The sequence below is a fragment of the Mesoplodon mirus genome (assembly GCF_964341445.2).
Source record: "Mesoplodon mirus genome assembly, contig: HAP1_SCAFFOLD_682, whole genome shotgun sequence".
NCBI lineage: Eukaryota > Metazoa > Chordata > Mammalia > Artiodactyla > Ziphiidae > Mesoplodon > Mesoplodon mirus.
In genome coordinates, this window is record NW_028295348.1 from 45,365 (window position 1) to 70,608 (window position 25,244).

General features: G+C 58.7%; 2 gene segments (V, D, J or C); both read right to left on the minus strand.

Moving 5' to 3' along the window:
- Positions 1–25,244, minus strand: part of LOC309797526 (Ig alpha-1 chain C region-like) — a 140,143-nt gene that overhangs the window by 14,411 nt on the left and 100,488 nt on the right.
- Positions 19,010–24,719, minus strand: LOC309797521 (Ig gamma chain C region-like). The segment is given in 6 exons: positions 24,625–24,719; positions 24,272–24,499; positions 20,401–20,717; positions 20,025–20,069; positions 19,556–19,885; positions 19,010–19,472 (listed from the first exon to the last, which is right to left on the minus strand).

Here is a 25,244-nt window from a genome sequence, read left to right on the forward strand (position 1 = left end):
GTGGGGTGGAGGTGGGGAGGTCCAGTGCAGGGAACACCGGGACTCTGCTCCGGCTTTGGGGGACCGATGGCTCCTCCTGGGTCCTTTCCTCATCTCCTGATTCCACTAGGGACGCCCTCCAGTGAATCCTTGTGCCCCTGCAGAAGCAGTGGCTGTCACTGCCCTTGGCCAGGACTCCTGCCCTCAGCCCCAAGTGGGTGGACACGGGGCTCTTGCGTGGAGGTGCTAACCCACTCCCTGAGGTGGAGGCTCAGAGCCCGTAGCCCTCTGTTGGCACCCGGGGGCCCAGGGAGAACCGCCCCCCCCAGCCCAGGAGTTACCGGCCTACTCTCCTGCCCCCACTCATAGACCCCCACTGGAGATCAGGGACCCTGAGAACCCCAGTAGCCACCAGTCTGTCCCCTCTGCCCCACCCATAGCCCTGGGAACACAGGCCTGGGACACAGAGACCCCCAGGATCACCAGGCTGCTTTCCCACTCCTAACCCTAACTCAGACCCCCATCGGGGATCAGGGAGACCTCCAGGAACCGTCACGCTGGCCCTTCTGCTCCAAACCAAAGACCTCATAAGGGCCTGGGGATCCACAGGACCCCACTTCCCAGGAATCACCTTGTGTCCCCGCCCCACTCCAAAGTCCCTGTGGGCTTGCTGTGGGCGGATCCACGTGCCACCCACTGGACCCCTGCTACCTGCAGCCGTGGGTCAGCCTTCAGGTCCCTGAGCTGCTTTGCCATGGCTGCCCCTTCACCCCACCCTTCGGCTGACCAGCCCAGGCCCCCTGCTGCTCTACCCACCCTGCTGCCCCCCCCCAGGGGAGGCCGATTACAGGCCCCATGGAGAGAGGACAAAGACCCCTCAGAGCCCCCCTCAGTCCCCCTCCTCAGCCCTTCTCAGGCTCCTCTGGTTCCCATGCCTGTCTGCACATCCCCTGGCCTTGGAGCTCCGGACCCCAGCCCATCCCGGCTCTGTCTTCCACCTGACTCTATTCTGCCGGCTAGCCCAGCTGAGCACAGCCCAGATGACCTTGTGTCAGGACAGCTGAGACCAGCTGAGACAAAGCAGCTCGCAAGTACAGCCCAGCACCCCCTAACGAGTCCTGAGCATTTCAAGTCAGCTCAGCCCAGAACAGCCTGCTTTGATCCAGCCTGGCCCGCTTCAGCCCCTGACATCCCAACTCAAGCAAAGCAACTCATCTGAGCTGCGTCCACGTGGTTCATTTTAGTCCAATTTAACTGACTGAGCAAAGCTGGCCAGGATGACCCCACAGCCCACTCCACCCAGTTAATCCAGCTCAACCCAGCCCAGTCCAGCCCAGCTCAACCCAATGTAGCCCTACTCAGCTCAGCCCAGCCCAGTCCAGCTCAGCCCAGCCCAGCCTAACCCAGTTCAGCCCAGCTCAGCCCAACTCAGCCCAGTTCAGCCCAGTTCAGCTCAGTTCAGCCCAGTTCAGCCCAACTCAGCCCAATTCCACCCAGTTCAGCTCAACTCAGCCCAGTTCAGCCCAGTTCAACCCAGTTTAGCTCAGCTCAGCCCAGTTCAGCTCAGCTCAGCTCAACAAAGCCCAGCTCAGTCCAGTTCAGCCCAGCTCAGTCCAGTTCACCCCAGTTCACCCCAGGTCAGCTCAGTTCAACCCAGTTCAGCTCAGCCCAGCCCAGTTCAGCCCAGTTCAGCTCAGCTCAGCCCAGTTCAGCCCAGTTCAGCCCAGTTCAGCACAGCTCAGCCCAGTTCAGCCCAGCTCAGCCCAGTTCAGCCCAGTTCAGCTCAGTTCAGCCCAGTTCAGCCCAGCTCAGCCCAATTCCACCCAGTTCAGCCCAGCTCAGCCCTGCTCATCCCAGTTCAGCTCAGTTCAACCAAGCCCAGTTCAACCCAGTTCATCCCTGCTCAGCCCAGTTCAGCCCAGCTCAGCCCAGTTCAGCCCAGCTCAGCTCAGCCAACCCTAGCTCTGCCCCACCCCTCCGGGGTAGGCAAGCTCAGCAGAGAAGAGCCCAGCCCAGCGCATTCAGCCCAGGTGAGCCCAGATTGCCCCTTTTATCCCACCTAACTACGCTACTTGGGCCCCACTCAGCTGAGCCCAGTTTCTTCTGACAGCCCAGCTCAGTCCAGCAGAGTCCAGGTCCACCTAGTTCATCTGAGGACAGCCCAGCTGAGCCAACCTAGGATGGTTGAGTCCTGAGCTCTGCTCAGTTGGGGCAGCCTGCTCCCTCCCTGTCTATCCAAAGCAGCCTGGTCCAGGACAGCCCAGCTCGGCTCCACTGGCCCCACTGAGGACAGCCTCTCTCTAAGCCCACTTCACCTGGCTCAGTCCACCCAGCTTGGCCCAGAATCCCCTTGGCTCAGGGCAGCCCAGCTCACTTTAGCTCAGTGCACAGTCCCGCATGGCTGAGGACAGCCCTTCTGGCCAGTGTGGCCCAGCTGAGGCTGGGTTAGTTCATCTCCCTCCACAAAACTCCATCCACTCAAGCCAAACTTGGCCCAGCCCAGCCCTGCCTGGCCTACCCTCGTCAGGCTGGCTCAGGCCAGCCCAGCTCAGGCCAGACGATGTGGGCCCAGGCCTGCCTGCCATGTTGGCCAGCCTAGGGACTGAGCCCCACTGCTTCCCCCTGACCCTGGGCTGGCCGTCACCGTTTTTACTGGTTGTAGGCAGATCCACGCTCAGCCCAAGGTCCACGCCCTGTGTGTGACTCTTGCCCTGGCCCTGACCTGTCTGAGATTCTCGGCCCCTTGTTCTTCTCCAGGTCGGCTTCGAGTGCTCTCTTACTTCCCTGTGTCCCCGTGCAGGGGGTGGGGACAGCTGCGAGACAAGCAGGGACCCAGAGGCTGGGTCCCCACTGGGCGGACAGTCCAGGTGTCTTCTCCCAGCAGTGGTCTGGGCAGCTCCAGCAGCGGGGTGCCTGAGGGGCTGGGGTCTTCTGTCAGGTGCCGTGGCTGGTGTGGCCCATCTGGCCCGTGGTGGCCGTCTGCAGGCTCCCAGGATAGGCTCCCCGATGAGGTGAATGGTTAGGAAGCATTGCTGTTATTTTTATGTCCAGACAGTAGGGCCTGGGGCGGGGCGGGGCGGGGGGCGAGCGCTGCCTCAGTGCTCTCAGCTAAAAATGGGGTGGGAACCCCCAGGGGCCTCGGCAGCCCTGGAAGTTCCCTTCTCTCTCTCTGTTCTCGGGAAGTCGACCCAGTGACAGCCGGTCTCAGGTGAGGCTCCTCTCTGTGGCCTCTTCCCTGGCCTCTGCCACCCGGCTCGTGATCTCCTTCCCTTGATGCCACAGGCTGACTTGGTGAGCAGCCGGCACACACTGTGGTCACCACGACGGCCCGGGAAGGGAGAGGGCACCAGGCGTCGCCACCACTGCCCCCGAGGCGGCCCATGAGGGACGGTCCTGGCCGTTTTGTGCTTGGGAAGTTGAGGCCCGCGTGGCCTAGGTGCCTGCTGTGGAGCACGGGGCTTTCTGAGCGGCGGTCTGGGGGCCGGCCTGGTGGGGCGGCCCTGGGTGCGAGTGTGAGAGGCTGTGGGTCCAGCTGGTCCTCTGGTGGCTTCCTGGGCACCCTGCCGGCCGGCAGTCTCACCCGCTGTCTGCGAGCCAGCCTCCTGATCGCTGTCCTGCAGCTGGGCTCCCATCGGGGCTGCGACTGGGCTGTGTGGCCGGCAAGGGCTGGCAGGGGCCTGTGGGGAGGCGGGACATGGCTGTGAGCTTGGCCAGTGGCTTGGCAAGACCTCTGTAGCCACCGGACCCTGGGGTGTACCATGCCACCCTGTGCTGTTGTTGTCCATCAAGGTGTGGGGACCACAGAGTGGCCTTCGTAGAGGTGCCCACAGCATTCGACTCTGGTCTGTTGGGGCAGCCAGTCTACCATCGACGCTCCATGGGCATGTGCTGAGCCAGATGATGTGCTGAGTCTCGGCCTTGCCTCCATGCTGTGGATGTGTCCTGCAGGCCCGTGTGTCCCTGGAACCCCCCAAAGGCCCAGGTGCACACACAGGGAAGACCCCGAGAACTTGCAAGCTAGCTCATCAGCATGGGCTCCCGGGAGGTGACATGCAGTCTTCGGAGGGGGAGACGGCAGGACCCCGTCCCCTGGGCCCAGGACGCCCAGGGCCGCCGCACGCAGGGGGGCTGTGCAGAGGTGAGCTGGCAGGCCTGCATGCTCAGGGGAGGGTCTGGGCCTCTTGGAAGACCCAAGAGGGGCTGCTGGATGGCTGGGGAGGGGCCCCGAGGCCCCCAGGACAGATCGTCCTGGTCTGTCCCGCCCCACCCTTGGCCCCAGGGACAGATGCTGCATGGCAGGTGCAGGGGGAATGCCGAGTTCCCTGGAAGGACTCAAGGTTCTGAGAGAAACCACAGGGCAGGCAGAGCCCCACTGTGGAGCCTCCTGCCAGGTGGTGCCCGGCCCTGCGGCCTGTACGGTGTGAGTGTGTGGGGCTGGGGGCTTGGCCCGGCACCCCCTGCGCTTCCTGCCCAGCTGTGGGCGTTCAACACTGAGGCCTCGTGCCCAGCCGGCCTCTCCCCCAGCTCTACCCCAGCACCCCAGGAGCCACTGGGCTGCTGGCACAGGGGCAGGGAGGGTAGGGTGGATGAGCCCTCGGTGCTGGAGGAGACTGGCTCCTGCGCCTGCTCGGCTGCAGGAAGGTAGCCAGGACCTGGCCAGACAGCCTGGGACGGGTGGGCCTTCAGCCAAGGCAGTGTGAGGTCCCTCTGAGGCTGGGCCTCCCTGTAAGGGCCTATGGGGTAGCCAGGGGCCAATGCTGGCTCCGGCCAGTGGGTTGCTTGGAGGGAAGGCCAAGCTGCAGATGTTTCTGACCAGGACACTAACTGGGCGGCAGCATTAGCCTCTAGATCCCTCAGACTCAGCCAGGGGCTCACTGCCCTTGGTACCCATGGTGGGGGCTAGGCTCCAGAGTTCTCCTGGACAGTGAGACCAGCTGACCCCCTTGTTGTCCTTGGTTGTGGCCCCAAACATGGGCCCAAAGATGCTTCAATCCCCCTTCCCCGGCTTCCGTCCCCCAGGGCAGGCCTGGCTCCACTGCTGCCCGCTCCCTCTTGGGGCTGGCCCACCACCACCCAGGCCTCCAGACGTCCTCCACCCCAGGGAGGCCCCGCCTCTCCAGCTCCGTGCCTGTCTTCCCAGCAAGGACGCTGTCATCACGCTCTCTGAAGTGTGCAGTGCGTTGTCTCTCTTCTAATTTAAATGCTCCCGTTACTAATGAGCTGAAGTATCTCTTCAGAGACTTGGGAGACATTTGGACGCGTCTGTCTCTGATCTCATCCTGCTTTCTGAAGAGTTTCTTGGCGAGTTCCTGGGAATTTGCAAGGCAGTCATCTCTAGGTGCCTGCCCCTTGCTAGTTTTAACCTTGGGATAAACGTCTCCCGGTCAATCCCCTGGTTGTTAGTGCTGCTTATTGAGCCCTCCTTTAACAGAAGTTCTTGATTTCCACGTGGCAGATTCATCAGCTATTTACCCTACAGCTTGCACGTTTGGAGGCCGCCGTGTGAGCCTCCTGTGGCTGCAGTAACAAAGGCCCACAAACTTAGTGGCTTAAACCACAGAAATGGACTCTCACCCTCTGGAAGGCAAGAAATCCAAAAACAAGGTGTTGGCAGTGCCAAGCTGCCCTGAAGCCTCCAGGGCAGGGTCCTTCCTGCCTCTTCCAGCCCCTGCTGGCTACCGACATCACTCCAGTCTTTCCTCCACTTTCACATGGCCATCTGCCCTGTGTGTCATCTTCTCCTGTTATAAGCCACTGGACTTAACAATGCTTCTGAAATCTCGTGTGATCTAATCCCAAGGTCCTTAACCTAATTACATTTGCAGGGACCCTATATCCAGACAAGGTCACATTCTGAAGTTCTGGGTGGACATACATCCCACCAGGCTGTTGCTGTGACTGTGCTCTGCCAGCCTTGCTAGTCCATTTCCTTTCAGCTATATTTAAAGTTAGCCTTTCAGATGTAAGTGTTTGATCCCAGCAGGCTCCACCACCACCCACTGTGCATATGGTGTGGAGTAGAAACCCAGGTTGAAGTTCTCCACGGAAGAAGCCAGTTTCCCCCCCACCTCAGAAGCTTTCCCGCTGCCTGAAGGCGCCACCCTCATTGTAGTCCACGTTCCTAGGAACGACCAGGCTGTCTCTGAGTGCTCCCCTATCCCTTGGGTCTGGTAGTCTGTGCATGAGCACCATCCTTTTCAGTGATGGTTTTGTGTATGTGTTAACATTCAGGGGGACAGTCCCCCTGAAACCCCTCATCCTGTGCTTTTATTTTTCAAAATGGTCTAAGCTGTAAATGGATCTCACAAACAAAACAAAGAAACAAACAAAACCAACCCAGCTGGAATTTTGGTTGGGAGTACACTGTACTTCTTAGTCTGGGAGATAGATGACACTTTAATCTAACATGTCATTCTTTCCTTGACCAGTGTATCTCTCCAGCCATTCAGATTTCTTTTATATCCTTGAATAGAGTTCAATTTTTTTCTCAGAGGTCTTGGGCGTTCTTTCCCAGGTTATTCCTCCCATTGCTGTGACTTGTGCTCGGCTTTCTGTTACATTTTCTAGTAGGTTTTTGCTGACATAGAGGAACACAGCTGCTTTTGGTAAGTTGGTCTTGCATGGAAATTGTCCCGCTTTTCTTGTTAGTTCTAACAGTTTGTCTGCTGATTGTGTTGGCTTTTCCTTGGAAATGATCACATCATCTACAAATAATACCTCCTTCACATCTTTCCTTTCAATCTTCACAGCCCTGTTTCTTTTTCTTGTCACGTAGCATTGGCCAGGACCTCCAATAATCTATTAAATAAATATTTTCCAAACTGTTTTGACCACAATCCTTGTCAAAAAAGTGTCTTATATTATAATCTAATTCACATACACACATTATTTATATGTAACATATATTATGTATATTTATGTAACTGAAACAAAATTTTCATGAAAATATTTACCCTTGTTATGTACAATGCATAGACTTTTTTCTTTGTTTATTAAAGAAAGCTGCTGTAACTGTCTGATTTGATTTCACAATGCACAAATAGTTAAGCACATATCTGAGAAGCACTGCAAAATAGTGTGACAGAAGTGACAGGCGTCCTTGCTGTGTCCCTAATCTTATGGGAACACCTCTTAAAGTTTGTCTATCAAGTGTGTTCACTGTAGCTTTATTCCTTCTTTCCTACATTCTTTTGGGTTAATAAGTACTTCTTAGTACTTATTAGTTAATACTTAGTACATAGTAAGTATTTTAAGTACTTATTCCATTCTAACTTCTCTGGGGACTTCCCTGGTGGCTCAGTGGTTAAGAATCAGCCTGCCAATGCAGGGGACATGGGTTCAATCCCTGGTCCGGGACGATCCCACATGCCGCAGAGCAACTAAGCCCATGTGCCACAGCTACTGAGACTGCACTCTAGGGTCCATGCACCATAACTACTGAAGTCTGCTCACCTAGAGCCTGTGCTCTGCAACAAGAGAAGCCACCGCAATGAGACACCCGTGCACCACAATGAAGAGTAGTCCCTGCTCGAGAAAGCCCACGCGTAGCAATGAAGAGAAAGCCCACGTGTAGCAACAAAGACCCAATGCAGCCAAAAATAAGTAAATCAATAAATGTATAAAAAAAATAAAGGAAACGAAAGAGGCATGACAACTGAAACAATGTGTGATCTAGGATTTCCTTTTTTTCTTTTCTTTTTTTTTTTTTTTTTTTTTTTTTGCGGTACGCGGGCCTCTCACTGTTGTGGCCTCTCCCGTTGTGGAGCACAGGCTCCAGACACGCAGGCTCAGCAGCCATGGCCCACGGGCCCAGCCGCTCTGCGGCATGTGGGATCTTCCTGGACTGGGGCACGAACCCGCGTCCCCTGCATCGGCAGGCGGACTCTCAACTACTGCACCACCAGGGAAGCCCTAGGATTTCCTTTTTCAAAAAAAATTTCTCTGTTGACTTTTAATAAATTTATATTTATTTATTTATTTATTTTTGGCTGTGTTGGGTCTTTGTTTCTGCGCAAGGGCTTTCTCTAGTTGCGGCGAGTGGGGGCTACTCCTCATCGCAGTGCACGGGCCTCTCACTGTCGTGGCCTCTGTTGTTGCAGAGCACAGGCTCCAGACGCGCAGGCTCATTGGTTGTGGCTCACGGGCCCAGTTGCCCCGTGGCATGTGGGATCTTCCCGGACTGGGGCATGAACCCGTGTCCCCTGCATCGGCAGGCAGATTCTCAACCACTGCGCCACCAGGGAAGCCCCTCTGTCGACTTTTTAGATAAGCCTCTTTGCATATGGATTCAGTGAATATGCTGTGCATCCTGAAGGCATCACAATGAACTTAGATTAAATAGTTGACTACCTCACATACGTCGTTAGAGCCTTGAGAAAGCACAGTTTCATTTATGACCTCATCTTTTGGGCTACTGTCGTATACTTTGCATCTGTACCTATTATAAATCCCACAACACTCTGTTAATAATTTTTACCTTAAACAATCAATTATCTTTTTAAGAAGCCAAGAGAAAAAAGATTAGTTTTTGCACTTGCATATTTTCCATCTCTGATGCTCGCCTTTCCATCCTGTAGATCCGAGTTTCCATTTGGTGTCATTTCCTTTCAGCACAAAGATTTTCTGTTAGCCTTTCCTTTACTGCAGGTCTCTTGGAAATGCACTCCCTTGGTTTTTGTGTATCTAAAAATGTCTATTACATATTCATTTTGGAACGATATTTTCTCTGGATATAGAATTCTGGGTTGAAACTCCCCCCTTCTATTGTTTCCTGGTCACCATTTTTTCCGACGAGAAGCCAGATGTAGTTTGTTCCCTGTATGTCGGTGTTCTTTCTCTGGCTGCTATCAAGACATCTTCTTTACCTTTGGTCTTCGTCAGTTTGCACAATGTGTCTCAGCATGGCACATCATGTTGTATTTATGGTTAGGAACTGGCTGAGCTTCTTAAATCTGTAAATTGATATTTTCATCACATTGGGAAATTTTGCTTTTTATCTCTTCAAAGACTTTTTCTGCCCCATTCTATCTCTTGTCCCTTTCTGGGACTCCAAAATTTTATGTATTTTCAAATGTTTCATAGTGTCTCATAGGACATTGAGTCTCTTTTCTTTTCTTTTTTTGCAATATTTTTCTTTCTGTTCTTTGGATTGGATTAAAAGAACATTTTATTGATATATAAAATATATAGGTATTATATATGATCTATGTATTATATATAAATATATTTTACATACATAATACATTAGAATATCTATAATAAATATAGAATGTCTCTATATTGAAATGTAGTTTTCTGACCTTTCTTTTGCTTTCTCCAATCTGCTGTTAAGCTCATCAAGTGACTTAAAAAATTCAGAATTGTACTTTCTAGTTCTAGAATTTTTATTTGGTTCTTGTAGGTAGTTTAAAATTTTCTGTAGAGGTTATCTAGACACTCATTATGAGCATATTTTCCTTTAAGATCTCTGAACATATTTATAATAGCTGCTTTAATGTCCTTGTCATAATTGGGTCTGTATCTGGGTCATCTTTGGATCATTCTCCATTGACTATTTTGTATTTTGACCATGGGTCACATTTTCTTATTTCTTTGCACATTTAGTATTTTTTTTTTTTTTTTTTGCGGTACGCGGGCCTCTCACTGTTGTGGCCTCTCCCGTTGTGGAGCACAAGCTCTGGACGCGCAGGCTCAGCGGCCATGGCTCACGGGCCCAGCCGCTCCGCAGCATGCGGGATCTTCCCGGACCAGGACATGAACCCGTGTCCCCTGCATCGGCAGGCGGACTCTCAACCACTGCGCCACCAGGGAAGCCCCGTTTAGTAATTTTTGAATGTGTGCTGGATGTGGTGGATGAAGTATAATCCAGAGTATGGATTTTGTACTCTTCCTCAGAGAAGTATTGATTTTTTTGTCAGGAGGCAGTCAGCTTGACTGGATTCCAAAACCTGTCTGCCATGGGATTCTTTCTGTGGTTGGCAATAGCTAATGTCTCCTCGGTTCTTTCAACCTCCTGCTTGTGGTTTTTCCCAGGCCCTCTGGAGTTTCCCCTACACATGCACAGGTAAGGGGACAGTCAAGGATTTGAGCAGAGTGTACATACAGAATTTGGGGGTTCCCCTTCTGTGGCTCCCTCCTTTTATGGACATCTCCCCTTAATTTCCAGCTGCCCTTGCAATGCAGCCCTGCATCCCATGATCTGACCCCTCGAGCCAGTGTGACTACAGTTCCTGTTCATGTTCTAGTTGTACCTGGTACCTGGTAAGGGTACATCCTCAGAGAAATATTTCAAGGGGATCATTTTCTCCTGTGTCTGCTTGCTTTCGGTCATTCCCCAGTGCCTTCAACTCCTCTTTTAAACCAGTTCCCCCCTCACCGCCCCCCCCCTGCCGCCAGGGCTTATAATTGCTATTTGAAAGGGATTAGTCTGGCCCAAGCTGCCTCACCTGTGGTGGAGTCAGAACTACTTTCTCTGATGTGGTTTTTCATTTTCATTTCCCTCGTAACCAGTCTGGTTCCTTTCAAATGTTTGAGGGCTCTTTGGACACTTTTTTTTTTTTTTTTTGGCGGTACACGGACCTCTCTCAGTTGTGGCCTCTCCCGTTGCAGAGCGGGGCACGAACCCGTGTCCCCTGCATCGGCAGGCAGACTCTCAACCACTGCACCATCAGGGAAGCCCTGGACATCTTTTGTGAAACATCTGTTTAATTCTCTTTACCACTTCTCTACAGAATTGTTTGATTTTTCTGATTGATTTGCAGGAGTTTGCTATATATTCTGGATCTGTTTCTGTGAGTTGTATATGTTAATAGGAGAAATTGTGAAAGACTTGGAAATGGACCAAAGGGTTACTCCTTGTGTCTTCGGTGGAAAGCAAGGCATTGTCTTGCACACCCTTCAAGGTAATCTTATTCTACGGGCTCTATGATTTTCATTATCTTTGAGCTACTTCACAACTCTGTAAGCCATGGATAATTGATGGCAATGCAAATTCTCTTTTCTGGAAGGACGATTGATTCTTCTCCGCCTCCTATGTATAAACTCATTTCAGCATCCTTGATTCAACTATATACATGTAGTACTTTGAATTCTACTTTGAAGTGGGTGTAAACCATTAATTGAGTTAAATAAAATTGTGAGATGTGTTCTTTATGTATCTGTGTGAGAGTCATCATCAGACCATGTTTTGAAACCTATCATGTCACTGACATCTGCTCCCACTTGGCCCCACGTATCCTGGGTCCAGAAGTTCTGTGGCCAGGAGGGCAGGAGACCAGGTGTTGACAAGCAGACCCAAGGCAGCCACACCATTCCTCCAGGGCTCCGCTTCAGGGTGCTACCCCCAGGGGAGTTCACCCTGGCCCCGAGACTGGGCTGTTTCTTCTGTTGTAGGGCCTCATGCTCCAGCTTTCCATTCATAGCACTTATCCTGATGGTCCTTACGTCACTGTTTGTGGAATGATTTACTGGATGCCTGCCTTTGCCCTGCTCCCTCCTGTCCTTGAGGCCAGAGGCCACATCTGTGTTATTCACCACGGGGTACTCAGTGCCCAACGATGATGGCAGGGTTGCCGTCGGGTGAGTAGTTTGTCCGGTAGATAAATGGACGCCCCTTCACAGGACGTCCAGAGCTTCTGTCTCTCCAAACATCTCCAGGCTGGAGGGATGTCCTCAGGCAGCCTGTCCCCGAGGGCAGGAATCGGATGAGGAGGGTGCTGTCAAGTCTCTCTACGGGGTAGTGGGGGCAGTGGAAAGAACATGAGCTTTGGCTCCGGACGCAGATGAGGCCCTGGCGTCTCCCCAGAGGCAGGGTGTCCTCTCGGGCAGGGGCTTCCATGGTAAGATTGTGACAGTGACCCCCGCCTCTTGGGGCGCTGTGAGTGCGAAAGGAGAGGAAGTCCCTGTAAGGGTCAGAGTCACGGCCCCACTCAGCTGGTCACGGCCCCACTCAGCTGGTCACGGTCCCACTCAGCCGGGCCCTGCGTTCCGACATCTGTCCGGGCGTCGCTGTGGAGGTATTTTGTAGAGGTGGTAAACATCTACAGTCAGCGGGCTCCAAGTAGATGAGATGCCCCTGCATGATGTGGGCGGGCCTCTTCCAACCAGGGGAGGACAACAAAATTGAGACTTCCTGGAGAGGAAGGAATTCTGCCTCAAGATAGCAGCACCTACTCCCGCCTGAGCTTCCAGCCCGCTGGCCTGTCCCACAGATTTCAGAACTGCCAGGCAACCCTGCACAAACATGAGAGCCAGTTCCTTGAAAGAAATCTTGTTGTCTCTATATGTCGATATATGTATGTCATCTATATCTATGTCTATCTTTAGCTGAGTTTTAGCTCTGTCTATAGATGTACATATATACATATATAGCTATATCATATGTGTGTATGTATCTATTATCTGTCTATCATCTATCATAGATCTATCAATCATCTATCTATCATCTATCTATCTATATCTGTCATCTATGTTCTATTGGTTCTGTTTCTCTTGAGAACCCTGACTAATAGTCTCTGAAAACCCTGTAAAAGTCAGGACACCGTGTGCACGACAGATGTGGTTATTACATTTGTGCTTGTTGTCGAGTTTACTTCACTCAGTGGCATTTGAGGGTGGCTGTATCAGCCAGCTTTCACTTGGATGCACTGTGATCATAGCCCCCAGGTGAACAGGCTATGATGTCAGGGTCTATTTCTCTCTCGCTGCCGCGTTTGTTGCAGTTTGTCTGGGCTTCTCTGTTCTGGGATCCAGGACAAAGGAGCAGGTGCTTTCTGGAACTTGCCAATGTCAGGGCAGAGGGACGGAGCAGTGGTGGTCTGCACAGTGGACACTCCAGTGCATGCTCCTCAGCTGACGCAGAGCCAATGTGTGCTGAGTGTCCTTGTCCCCCAGGACAGAACCACAGAGGGTGGGCCGTGAGTGGTGGGGACAGTCATCGATGTACCCCCAGGATGAAGACACACTTGAGGAGCCCAGAGCCAGCTGCCTGACAGCTGGGCCACCTCGTCCTGTGCACTGTGCCCTCCTGGGTCTGTCTGTGTCACTGACGCTGCAGGCACCTTGCTTGGTCTGGTTCTCCCCACACCTGGCCGTGGGCAAGCTCTACAGCCCCCACTGGCCTCTCCCCCAGCCTGGTCCTCTGCAGCCTGCATTTGGAAAGAGCCCAGGGGTGACAGTGGGGGGGGGTGTCACGCAACCCCAAGTCATGCTGATGCTGTGACCAACTCCTCCACCTACCGGCCCCCAGCCCCAGCCCCAGCCCCTGCCCACATCCGTGCCGGTCGGGGCCGGGTCCGGGCAGGCCCTGGCTGTGACTTTACAATGGTGATCCCAGCCTGGACAGCAGGCTGACGGATCCACAGGGATGACGGGGAGACGGGTGCCCAGCCTGGTCCCTCTCTCGTGCTGCGACTCAGCCACGTCTGGGGGTGCCCGTAAGAGCCTCTTTGGGGAGGCCAGGCTGCACTCCCTGCGCCCTCCCCTGCAGGCTGAATGTCCCTGTGACTCTGGGCGGGCCTGGTGAAGTGGTAGCAGCAGGGCTCCACACGACCCCCAGTCCCGGCCTGGCCCGTCCCCAGGCCCGCCCCATGCAAGCTGAGCACACGTGGGGGCTTCAGCAGCACGCGTGCCCAGAGTCTTGCGTGCCTACACCCCACGGTGGCGGTGGCGGGTCCTTCCTGCATCTCACCAGCCCTGCGACTGCTCTGCCAGCCCACCAGGGTCCTGGGGGTGGGGGGCACCTGGCCAGGGGTTTCCTGTCTCAGGTCGTCCGGCTGCTCCAACAAGGCACCACACACATATGGACGGCAGACAGTTGCCCTCACTGTTCTGGGGGCTTGAAGTCCAAGGTCATGGAGCCGACAGGTTCGGTGTCTGGTGAGGGCCGCTTCCTGGTTCACAGATGGCATCGCCCTGCTGTGTCCTAACGTGGAGAAGGACTGGAAGCTCTATAGGGTCCCTACAGGGACACTAATCCCACTCCCAAGGGGTCACCTGATGACCTCATCAACTCCCCAAAGCCCACCTCCTAACGGCATCATATTAGAGGCTTAGGGCTTCAATGTATGAATTTTGGGGGAAATATTCAGTCCATTGCATCGCCTTCTCTTCCCCTCCTCCACCCATACCGACCATTCTGTCTTGGACCCCACAGACACCACACCACGGACATCACACCACAGATGCCACAACGGGATTCCGAGTTCAGACTGACAGTGTCTCCCTTGGTGAGGGAGGAGGCTGGGACCGGGTGGTGGCCCAGGGGTGCAGGCGTGTGTGTGCGTGTGCAAGACACAGATGGAGGTGTGTGGTGGTGAGGTGAGACACTGACAGGTGTGTGTGGAGCTCATGGTCTGGGGGGGCTCTAGGGGTCAGGAGGCAATGGGAGGCTGATCTCAGGCTCACACAGGGGCAGCCTGAGGGACTCAAGGGCAGGCGTCGCCACTGGGCTTCGGGGTGCTCGGGGGGCATGGAGAAGTGAGGGATGCTGTGTGGTGTGGCACTGCTGGGGGGTGAGGGTGGGAGCCCTGGGGCCCAGTGTGGGGCAGTTCTCGAGGAGCCCAGAGGCAGCCGTGCCAGGGACGGTATTCAGTTAGGAGGCCGTGGGGGCGGCCCTCGTGTGACCACCCTGGCATTCCTGCAGGGCGGGCCGGCTAGCGGCTGATTGTTGGTCAGGGGGATGGAAATGAGGGACAGGGCCCAGGGCTGGGCAGGCTGTGCTGCCCTCAGGCAAGTTCAGCTTCTTGGTTACATGTTTAGGGGGACGGAAATGCTGGGTGTAGGGCGACCCCCAGGTCCATCATCTGGAGCCCCCATGGAGCCCAGCAGGCAGAGGGGCTCCTGTGCCAGCGTGCCCAGCGTGCCTGGTAGGGTCCCCGAGGGCCAGATGTTCTCCTGGACACTGCTGTCCACGCTCGGCCGTCCTGTTTGCCGCCCCTCCTGGCCTCCCCGTTTGGTGCAAGGACCCCTGAGCAATGCAGTCCCTTCCCTGCATACCATTCTCTCTGTGTCAGCCTCTGTCTGTCTCTCTCTCCCAACAGGAAGCTGGACTGGCACATTGGACGGCCTTGGGGCACAGTGTCCATGCTGACCAGACTCTGGCAGCCGGTCTGGGGGGCTGTCCTGCTGGTCCCCTCGCCCTGAAATGCTGCAACAAACACAAGCGCAGCTTCTAGCAGCCTGAGGCCGCGTCCCCGGGATGAGCCAGCCCCCCTGAAATGCCGGGCTGAGGGAGCCCAGCACGGCCAGAACCCGACCCAGACGCCGGCCCACTTGTTTGGAGCTTTTACTGAGAAGGGCCGACAGCTGTGGATCCTGACTCTGCCCTCTGGGGAGGGTTGTGTCTCCTCTGAGGTGGAATCACCAGGAGGGATGGGTCCCTGGTCTCTGTGAGGGCGGAGTCCTGACCCATCCCTGCATCCTTGCCCACCGGCGTGCACAGCGGCCTCATGACATCTGCACGGCCACACTTCCTGGTCCCTCACCGGAGCCCCTGGAGCCCCACTCCTGCTCTCCTGTGACACACTGGTCACCTCTGTGCAGCCAGCTGAGTTCAGTGCCCCCCGGACGCCCTCCCCTCCTGCGGTCCTTCTCGCTGCCCAGTCTGTCCTGAGCGCTGAGCCAGGTCTGCCTCTGCTCCCCTTTGGCAGTCCCTCCCCACCGCTGCCCCTCCTGGCCTGGCTTCCTGGCCTTCCCTCCTGGTCCTCCTTTCTCGCACCCAGCTCGGCTGTTTTGGGCTGAATTGTGTGCCCCAAATTCCAGTTTTGAAGCCCAGACCCCCAGGACCTCAGAATGTAACTGTATTTGGAGATGGGGTCTGTAAAGATGTGATGATGCAAACTGGGGTCTCCAGGGTGGGCCCTAATCCAGGCTGACTGGCGTCCTTAAAAGAGGAGGACATTAGGACAGAGACACACACAGAGGGACGGCCACGTGAGGACACGGGAGAAGACGGCGTCTACACGGCACAGAGACAGCCCTCAGGAGAAGCCAGCCCTGCACCTCCTGGATCTGGGATTCCAGCTTCCAGGGTGTCAGACAGTGATGTCTGTTGTCAAAGGCCCCCTGTGCTGTCTGTTACAGCCTCCTGTGCGGACACACCCAACACGTGCGACTTCCCTGTGGCTCCCCCAGGCCCCTGGCTCGCCCCTGCGCCCACAGGCCAGGCGGGGACCCCAGGCTTGGGTGGTGTGTGGGGGAGACCGGCTGTGGATTTCACGAGGGTAGGCGGCGTGCTAACCTAGGGAGACTTCTCAGCGAGCTAGGCGATTGTAAAGAACGCTTTATTGTCATTAAAAAAATGAAGAGACAGCGAAGAGCATCAACGGGCTCCAACATTCAGAAAAGGAGAAACGCCTCCCAGGCTGCGGTGACGTGGACCTTCTTTTCCGTCCGGGGAGCAGCTCCTCCACATGTGGATGCTGACTGTGCTTTTCCGCAGAGACGGGAGAGTTGGTACTGGGCCCTGAGGCGGGGGCCCAGGCTCGGAGGCTGGCCCTACGTGGGTTGTGCCTCTCACCCTGACCCCTGTGCAGGCGGAGCTCCTGCTGTACGTGACTCAGGCCTTTGGCTGCAGGATGGGCTGGCCGCGCCTTCTGCCTTCTTCTCCGGGAGCCCCTCCAGCTCAGCCCGCGGGGCACCAGGTCAACAGCGTCCTCTCTGGGAGGCCGGTCTGGCTGGACCTTACCGCCTCCCGTGCTGGGGCTCCCGTGCCGGCCTCGGGCCCAGGACCTGCTCTGAGCAACGTCCTCGGTGGAGGTGACCTGAGGGACTGTTAGCAGCACCTGCAGAAGGTCTCCTGCTGGGAGAGGCGGGCGCTGAGGGGGGCGGTTTCCCTCCAGCATCTGGCACAGGCCCTCCTCCTGGGGACCCTGCATCTGGAGCCTGGCCGGGACAAGAGGCAGTGGGTGGTCCCTGTGCAGAAGCCCGGACGCCGGCCTCCTCCTCTTTCAGGGGGACCCCCAAGCCGACCCGGCGTTCCCGGTGTTCCCTGGGGCCCCGGAGGTGTCCTGCGGGGACATCAGCTCAGGATGGGCATCACGTGCAGTCCACTTGGGTCTGTGAGGGGGGTGGGGGGCAGGTTGTAGTGGCCACGAGACCAGAGGCCGGGAGAGCAGGTGAGGGTGCTCGTGAGCTCGGAGGCTGGCGAGGTCAGCGGGCGGAGGAACAGGCCTGGCACAGGCTGAGTGGCACAAGGGGATGGACGTGGTCCTACAGGTCTGGGGCGGCCCTGGACGCAGCCCGTCATGAGCACTAGGCGCCCTGGCCGATCATGTTTCTGTAGTCGGGGACGATCGTCTGCTTCAGCTCCACCACCGATGAGAAGATCCACTTCACCTGAGGGGCGGCGGGGGTGAGTGCAGGCTGGAGACCACCCAGGCCGCCCCCCAGGGCCTGACCCCCTGTCCCTGGGCCGATGGACAACAAGGGGTTCCAGTGGGGACAGGAGGCCATGATGGCGACAGTGAGGGAGAGTGTGGGACAGTGAGGGAAGGTGAGGGACAGTCATGGAAGGTGTGGGGTCAGTGAGGGGACAGTGAGGGGACTTGAGGGACAGTGAGGGACCAGGGGCCAGGTGGAGACACAGTGGGGACCGCGAGGGCACAGCAGGGCCGACCCGCCCACCTTGAAGAGGGTCACGGTGGCGCTGTAGCACACGCTGAGCAGGAAGAGGGTGATGAAGATGGAGATGGTCGTCCACAGCCCGTCCAGCTCCCCGTCCTGGGCGTCAGCACAGGCCTCCTCCTCTAGGAGCAGTTCTGCACAGGGAGGGAGGGGTCAGTGCTGCGCCTGCCCCTGGGGGGTGGGGGGGGCGCTCATCGGGGACTCACAGCGCGGCTCCCACTGTGGCGAGTAGGTGGCGGGATGCCCCGGGTGGGCCGGGCAAGAGGCACCTGAGGACAGTCGCTGGGCACCAGCCCCAGCCCCCCATTCCTCCAGCCTGGGCCCCCGTCTCGGCCTGCCCAGTGTGTCCTGCTCCCTCTCCTGTGCTGTGTGCTGAGCTGGGGCCCTTGCGGGGAGGGTGCCTGGACCCCCTGGTAGGACAGTGGCTCAGGCCCTGGGCTCCTCTCCCGCTGGGGGCCAGACCCGGAGGGCGGGAGGGTCAGCAGAGCACGTGGGCCCTGCCCCTGTTGGGCTCTGTCCCGTGGGTGTTGGAGGGTGGGAACCAGGCTGGGGTCTACGGTGAGGGCTCATGAGACCCAGCTCTGAGGTCGGGTGTGGGTCTGTGCGGCTGCCCTGTGGGAGGGCCCGTGTGCAAGGCCTGCGTGTGTGCACGTGGGTGTTGTGGTGGGTGCACTGCACACGTGTACGTGGGCAGGTGAGTGCATGTGGATGAAGGCAGTGGTGTGCCGGCTGGTGTGACTCAGTGGGGGGTCTGTTTTCAAAGGCTCTGGGCTCGGTGTCCACGGGTGCGTGTGGAGGGTCCCTCCTGGGCACTCAGGGCCGCTTGCCTCTGCCCCTTTTGGGCACAGGGATGAGTGTCCCCACGAGTGCCCAGGCCTGGCCCCCGGCAAGGACAAGCAGGGCAGAGCCACCTGGCCTGAGGGGGGGGGGCCTGATCTCCCGTGCCCGACCGTGAAGGAGGGCCATCCCCCTACCCCGTGCCGTGTGTGGCCCCCGTGGGGGCACAGAACCGGCACGCGGACTCTGGAGCCAGGGACAGGAACATGGGGACGAGGACGGCCAGTGTCCCACAGCTTGGGCTGCAACAGGGGCGGGAAGAAGTGGGCACTCATTCTCCTGAGGGTCTCTGGTGGGCTTCTCCCATTCCGGGCACACACTCGAGCCCCAGCAGCTGCGGGATGGAGGGCGGCCGGAGCAGCTGTCGCCTCCAGGAGAGGCCCTCCCCGGCCTCGGGCAGCCCCCAAGCGGCCTGCGCAGACCCACACACTCTGGGTCCGGCCCTGAGTGGGGTCAGCTCTCCCGCATTGCTGGTGACACCTGTGACCCAGAGCCGGGTCCACCCCTGCCCCTCGCAGGCCCGATGTGCCCTGGGGCTCTGCTCGGAAAGAACCATGACAGCATTGCGGGGCCCAGGGCGGCGCTGGGTGCTTTATTTCACGGCGCCCGGGAGGAATGTACACAGGGCTGTGGTTCAGGCGGCCTCACTGGGCCCTGAGAGCCCAAGGGGAGGGAGGGCTCGCTGGGGCAACAATGCCGTGTGGCTCATTTACCCGAAGACTTGGAGATGGACTTCTGCGTGTTGTGATTGTGTAGAGCCTCGTGCAAAACTACACACGTGTAGGTGTCTCCCTGCTGCCAGCTCTTCTTGTCCACCCTGAGCTTGCTGTACAGGAAGAAGGACCCGTCGGTGTCCAGCTGGGGTGGGGTCGTGCCGTACTTGCCCTCTGACTCTGGCTGCCCGTTTCTCTGCCACTCCACGTCGATGTCGCCCGGGTAGAAGGCGGTGACCATGCAGGTTAAGCTGACCGAGCTCTTGGCCAGCTCTTCCTGCGGTGGGGCCAGTACATACACCTGTGGCTCCTGGGGCTGCCCTGTGGGGAGAGGTATGGCTGTTAGCACGATGGTCACTGCTCTTGTCCCCAGGGACCCTCCTGCGCCCGTCCACCTGACCCACCTTTGGCCTTGGAGATGCTCCTCACGATGGGGGCCGGGAGGCCTTTGTTGTTGACCTTGCACTTGAACTCCTTTCCCTTCAGCCAGTCCTGGTGCTGGATGGGCAGGGCGCTGACCACATGGTAGGTGCTGTTGAACTGCTCCTCCCTTAGCTTCGTCTTGGCCGTGTGCACCTCCACAGCGTCCACGTACCACGAGAACTGGATATCGGGGTCCTCCTTGCTCACGTCCACCACCATGCAGGAGACTTCCGGTGTTCGGGTTATTGTGAGGGTGTCCTTGGGTTTCGGGGGGAAGATGAAGACGGACGGTCCTCCTGGGAACGGAGAGGCTGGTCGGGGAGACACAGTGGGGGGTCAGCCCCTGGGTGGACTTCCTCTTAGGCACCCATCCACCCCCACACACACCCCAGTGCCACGCCTGGGCAAGGTCCACCTCCGAGGGGCGGAGGCTGAGGCCGGCTCACTTACGTGGGCATTTGGGACACCTGGAACAGGGGTTTGGCCCGTTGATTTCTGCAGAGAACAGACTGGAGGTTACCGGGGCTGGGGATGGCCCGGGGCTGGGCTTAGGGCACGGCCAGGTTTTGGCAGGTGAGACCTGTGCCTGCCTCTGTGGACCCAGAGGCTGGGGGAGTCGTCCAGCCTGTGCCCACACTGGACCTGGTGGAAACGCCCAGAGGACCCCCTCCCTGAGCCTGGGAGGCCTTCAGGTGAGGGAGAGAGACAGGCCTCCCATGACACCCTGGGCGGGATTCACCATCCCTGGTGTGCGGTCTGTTCAGGTGGGAAGGTGGACCCCAGGTCTGTCCCGTAGTGGACACCCTCCCTGCGCCCGTCCTCTCACCGATGCGCTTGTCCACCTTGGTGCTGCTGGCCGGGTGGGCTACGTTGCAGGTGAAGGTCTTGCCGGACGAGGTGCTGGCCAGCACGGTCACAGTGCTGCTGAGAGAGTACAGCCCCGAGGACCCTCGGACGGATGGGAAGGTGTGCACGCCGCTGGATTGGGTGCCCGAGTTCCAGGTCACAGTCACTGGCTCAGGGAAGTAGCTCGAGACCAGGCAGCCCACGACCACTGTGGAACTAGGTGTGTCCCCACAGCTGGGAGGCAGAGGGTAGACTGCCGGGGCCGTGGTGGAGGCTGTGAGAGAGGAGGCCGTGTGACTGCCAGGGCCTCACCCCTGCGAGGCTCCGGGCAGGGCATCAGGTGTCCAGGCCTGGGGCACCATTGTGCCCAGAAACTATGTGATTCCAGAGTTTCTGAAGGCCAGCGGCCTGGCATGGTCTCTGCCACTGTGGTTCTCTGCCTTCGCAGCTGTGGGTCCTGGACTCAGCAGCCCAGTCAGGGCTGGGTGGCCACCTGGATTAAAGTCCCCTGTGCCCCAGTCCCCCTGTGGGTCCCTGGCCTGATCAGGCCCTCGGTCTTAGCCCTGACCAGTGGCTACTGCTCCGAGCCCACTGCCCTGCTCTGTTCCTGTCCCCTTGTCCTGGCCTGCTCTTTGCCACCCAGGGCCTCTGTGTTCTGGATCACTCTGCCCATTGGCATCCCTGGGAACCTCGCAGTGCCCTCGTCATTTTCTCCTGCACGGTGCTAGCACCCCAAGCACCATTCCCCAGCTGGACCTGTCCCCTCTGAACCGGGTCTGATTAACCCAGACCTGCAGCTCCCTTAGAGCTCTGAAAGGGCCCCTCGTTTCCCCTCAGCCAGGTCCACTGCTCTGTCAACCCCACCTCACTTTGGCACGTCGTAACCTCGTGTCCCAAGCCCCGACAGGCGCCTGGAATACTGGGGCCCATGGGCCCATGAATTGCAGCCCATCAGGTCCCCTCAGTGATGCCCGTGCCCCTTCAGCCTCAGAGACCTTCCCTCCCATGGTCGTCTCTCCATCCGGCCTTGCCGTCCGCCTGGCCCCTCCCACCAGACCAAAACACCTTTAGCTCAGCCCCTCATCACCTGACCCTGGGGCTCATGGGCAGGCCCTGCCCTCCCAGCCCCTGACTGCCCTGCACATCTCCGCCTGCTCCCCTGAGCTCACCCTGTGCCCGGCCTTACCAGCCCCCTGAGCTCCAGCAGAAAGACTGCTCTGCTTTCTCTGTGCACTCAGGTTCCCCTCCTCTAGATGTTCCCTCACCTGCCTCCAGCCCCTCATCCTGGCCCCGGGCTTCCTGTCCATCGAGTGTCTGGCCTCTGCCCATCTAAGCTCCGGTTCACCATCTCAGGCCTGAGTCCTCCCTGCCCTTGTGTCCCTTCTACCCGGCCCTGGGCCCTCAGCACAGCCCAGGGGGACCCCCAGCCCGATGTCCTGTAGGACTCCCTGCTCTGCCCCCACTGCCAGCTGCCCTGCGTCCTGCCCTCCCAGCCCCCTTGGCTCAGGTCTCTGGGCTCAGCTCACGGATGCTGTGTCCTCATGTCACCTGCTCACCTGGCGTCGGACTGACCACTGTCCCTGGAGTGCTGGGCCCACAGCACCAAATGGCCCTTGCACCCTATGACACTTGCCGACTCAACTGCTCACCCCAGTACCTGGTTGGCTGAGTTCCTGGGCAGGTCCCTGCCCTCCCAGCCCCAGGCTCACCTACACTAGATCTACCTGCTCACCCATAGCTCCCAGGCAGCTCCCTGCCCTCCCAGCCCCAGGCTCACCTGCAGAAGCTCTACCTGCTCCCACAAAGCTCCCGGGACATCCACCTGCCCTCCCAGCCCCAGGCTCACCTACACTAGCTCTACGTGCTCACCCAAAGCTCCCAGGGAGCCCCCTTCCCTCCCAGCCCCAGGCTCACCTGCACAAGCTCTACCTGCTCACCCAAAGCTCCCAGGCAGCCCCCTGTCCTCCCAGCCCCGTGCTCACCGACACTAGCTCTACGTGCTCACCCAAAGCTCCCAGGGAGACCCCTGCCCTCCCAGCCCCAGGCTCACCTGCAGAAGCTCTACCTGCTCACCCAAAGCTCCCAGGCAGCCCCCTGCCCTCCCAGCCCCAGGCTCACCTACACTAGATCTACCTGCTCCCCCTAAGCTCCCAGGCCGCCCCCTGCCCTCCCAGCCCCAGGCTCACCTGCAGAAGCTCTACCTGCTCACCCAAAGCTCCCAGGAAGCCCCCTGCCCTCCCAGCCCCAGGCTCACCTACACTAGATCTACCTGCTCACCCAAAGCTCCCAGGCAGCCCCCTGCCCTCCCAGCCCCAGGCTCACCTACACTAGATCTACCTGCTCACCCAAAGCTCCCAGGAAGCCCCCTGCCCTCCCAGCCCCAGGCTCACCTGCAGAAGCTCTACCTGCTCACCCAAAGCTCCCAGGCAGCCCCCTGCCCTCCCAGCCCCAGGCTCACCTACACTAGATCTACCTGCTCACCTAAAGCTCCCAGGCAGCCCCCTGCCCTCCCAGCCCCAGGCTCACCTACACTAGATCTACCTGCTCACCCAAAGCTCCCAGGCAGCCCCCTGCCCTCCCAGCCCCAGGCTCACCTGCAGAAGCTCTACCTGCTCCCCCAAAGCTCCCAGGCAGCCCCCTGCCCTCCCAGCCCCAGGCTCACCTACACTAGATCTACCTGCTCCCCCAAAGCTCCCAGGCCGCCCCCTGCCCTCCCAGCCCCAGGCTCACCTACACCAGCTCTACGTGCTCACCCAAAGCTCCCAGGGAGCCCCCTGCCCTCCCAGCCCCAGGCTCACCTGCAGAAGCTCTACCTGCTCACCCAAAGCTCCCAGGCAGCCCCCTGCCCTCCCAGCCCCAGGCTCACCTACACTAGATCTACCTGCTCACCTAAAGCTCCCAGGCAGCCCCCTGCCCTCCCAGCCCCAGGCTCACCTGCAGAAGCTCTACCTGCTCACCCAAAGCTCCCAGGCAGCCCCCTGCCCTCCCAGCCCCAGGCTCACCTACACTAGATCTACCTGCTCACCCAAAGCTCCCAGGAAGCCCCCTGCCCTCCCAGCCCCAGGCTCACCTGCAGAAGCTCTACCTGCTCACCCAAAGCTCCCAGGCAGCCCCCTGCCCTCCCAGCCCCAGGCTCACCTATACTAGATCTACCTGCTCACCTAAAGCTCCCAGGCAGCCCCCTGCCCTCCCAGCCCCAGGCTCACCTACACTAGATCTACCTGCTCACCCAAAGCTCCCAGGCAGCCCCCTGCCCTCCCAGCCCCAGGCTCACCTGCAGAAGCTCTACCTGCTCCCCCAAAGCTCCCAGGCAGCCCCCTGCCCTCCCAGCCCCAGGCTCACCTACACTAGATCTACCTGCTCCCCCAAAGCTCCCAGGCCGCCCCCTGCCCTCCCAGCCCCAGGCTCACCTACACCAGCTCTACGTGCTCACCCAAAGCTCCCAGGCAGCCCCTTGCCCTCCCAGCCCCAGGCTCACCTGCAGAAGCTCTACCTGCTCCTCCAAAGCTCCCAGGCAGCCCCCTGCCCTCCCCGCCCCCTGCTCACCTGCTGCCTCCATGCCACTTGTCCCTGGAGCTCTGCCCCTCAGCACCCATGCCCTCTGGCCCACCCCCGGGCCCTCACCCTAGTGCAGCTCCACTCCTGCCTCCTTTCTTTCCTGGGGCTGAGCTCTCTTCCCTGGAGTCGCTAGGTGCCCACCCTGTCTCCGGCCCACTCTCTCCTGGCAGAGACCCTGTCCCACCGTGGGCCCCTCCCAGAGGAGCTCCTGGCCTTCTGAGTTTCACCCTCCTCTCTCTCCCACCACCCGCGGGATCCTCCTTGGTCGCTTCTCCCTCCAGTTGCCGGGTCACCTGCCCTCTGCCTCCCCTCTCCCTGCTCCCGGCCCCTGCTCCCGGCCCTCAGGCCCTGGCTCCGCTCGCCCCTCGTGTAGCCTGTGCAGCTGCGTGCTCAGCCTCTGTGCGGCCAGCTCTGCGCACACAGGAGCCCAGGCCAGCCCTGCCTGCTGTGCTCCCAGCGCTCCCGCTGCCCTGGGCCCCGGCACCAGCCCAGAGCCCACCGCCACCCCGGCTGCCACTGCCCTGAGATCCAAGCCGGCCCCACTCTCCTGGGCAGGACCCTCAGCCACCCCCCACCCCCAACACGGGGGGCCTTTCCTTCCCCTGTGCCGAGCCAGCATCCTCCCTCTGTCCTTGCTCAGACCCACCTGTCCATCCTGGCCTCGTCCTCAGCCCCAGCCCCTGTGCCCGCAGCACATCCTGCTGGGCGAAGCCCTGAGGCTCCCATCCCCAAGCCTATCATGTTCCTTGAAGGCCCAGCAGCCCCGCCGAGCTCTGCCGCCCCTGGGTTTCCAGCCTTGTTGGTGTGGACATGCCCCTGCCCGGCTCCCTAGTCCCTGCCCTGGGCCAGCACTGTGACCCCTGGGCAGCCCGCCTTCCCCGTGCCCGCTTTGCTGCTGCAGCCGCTCTGTGTAGTCCCCGAGGTCAGTCTTCCCTCCATGGCTCCCATTCCACTCCCTTGTCCTGATCCTCTCAGACCCCACTCACCAAGTGTTGGGGTGGTGGACTCGCTCCCCTGCAGCCCAGGGCTCCACGCCCCCTCCCTGCTCTGGCCCCAGTAGCATGTGGCTCTTCAGGGCTGTGCTCTGTGTCTGCAGCCCTGCTTCCTAGGACTGGTAACCAGTTCCTGGATGTGTGAACTCCTTGACCACAACCCTGCAAATATGAAGAAGTGGATTGAAACCGTGTGGCACGACCTGCTTCCTGAAGTTCCCTTTTCTTTTGGGTGGTTTCTGTCTCAGAGGGCCTGGGGGAGTCCAGATGCAGC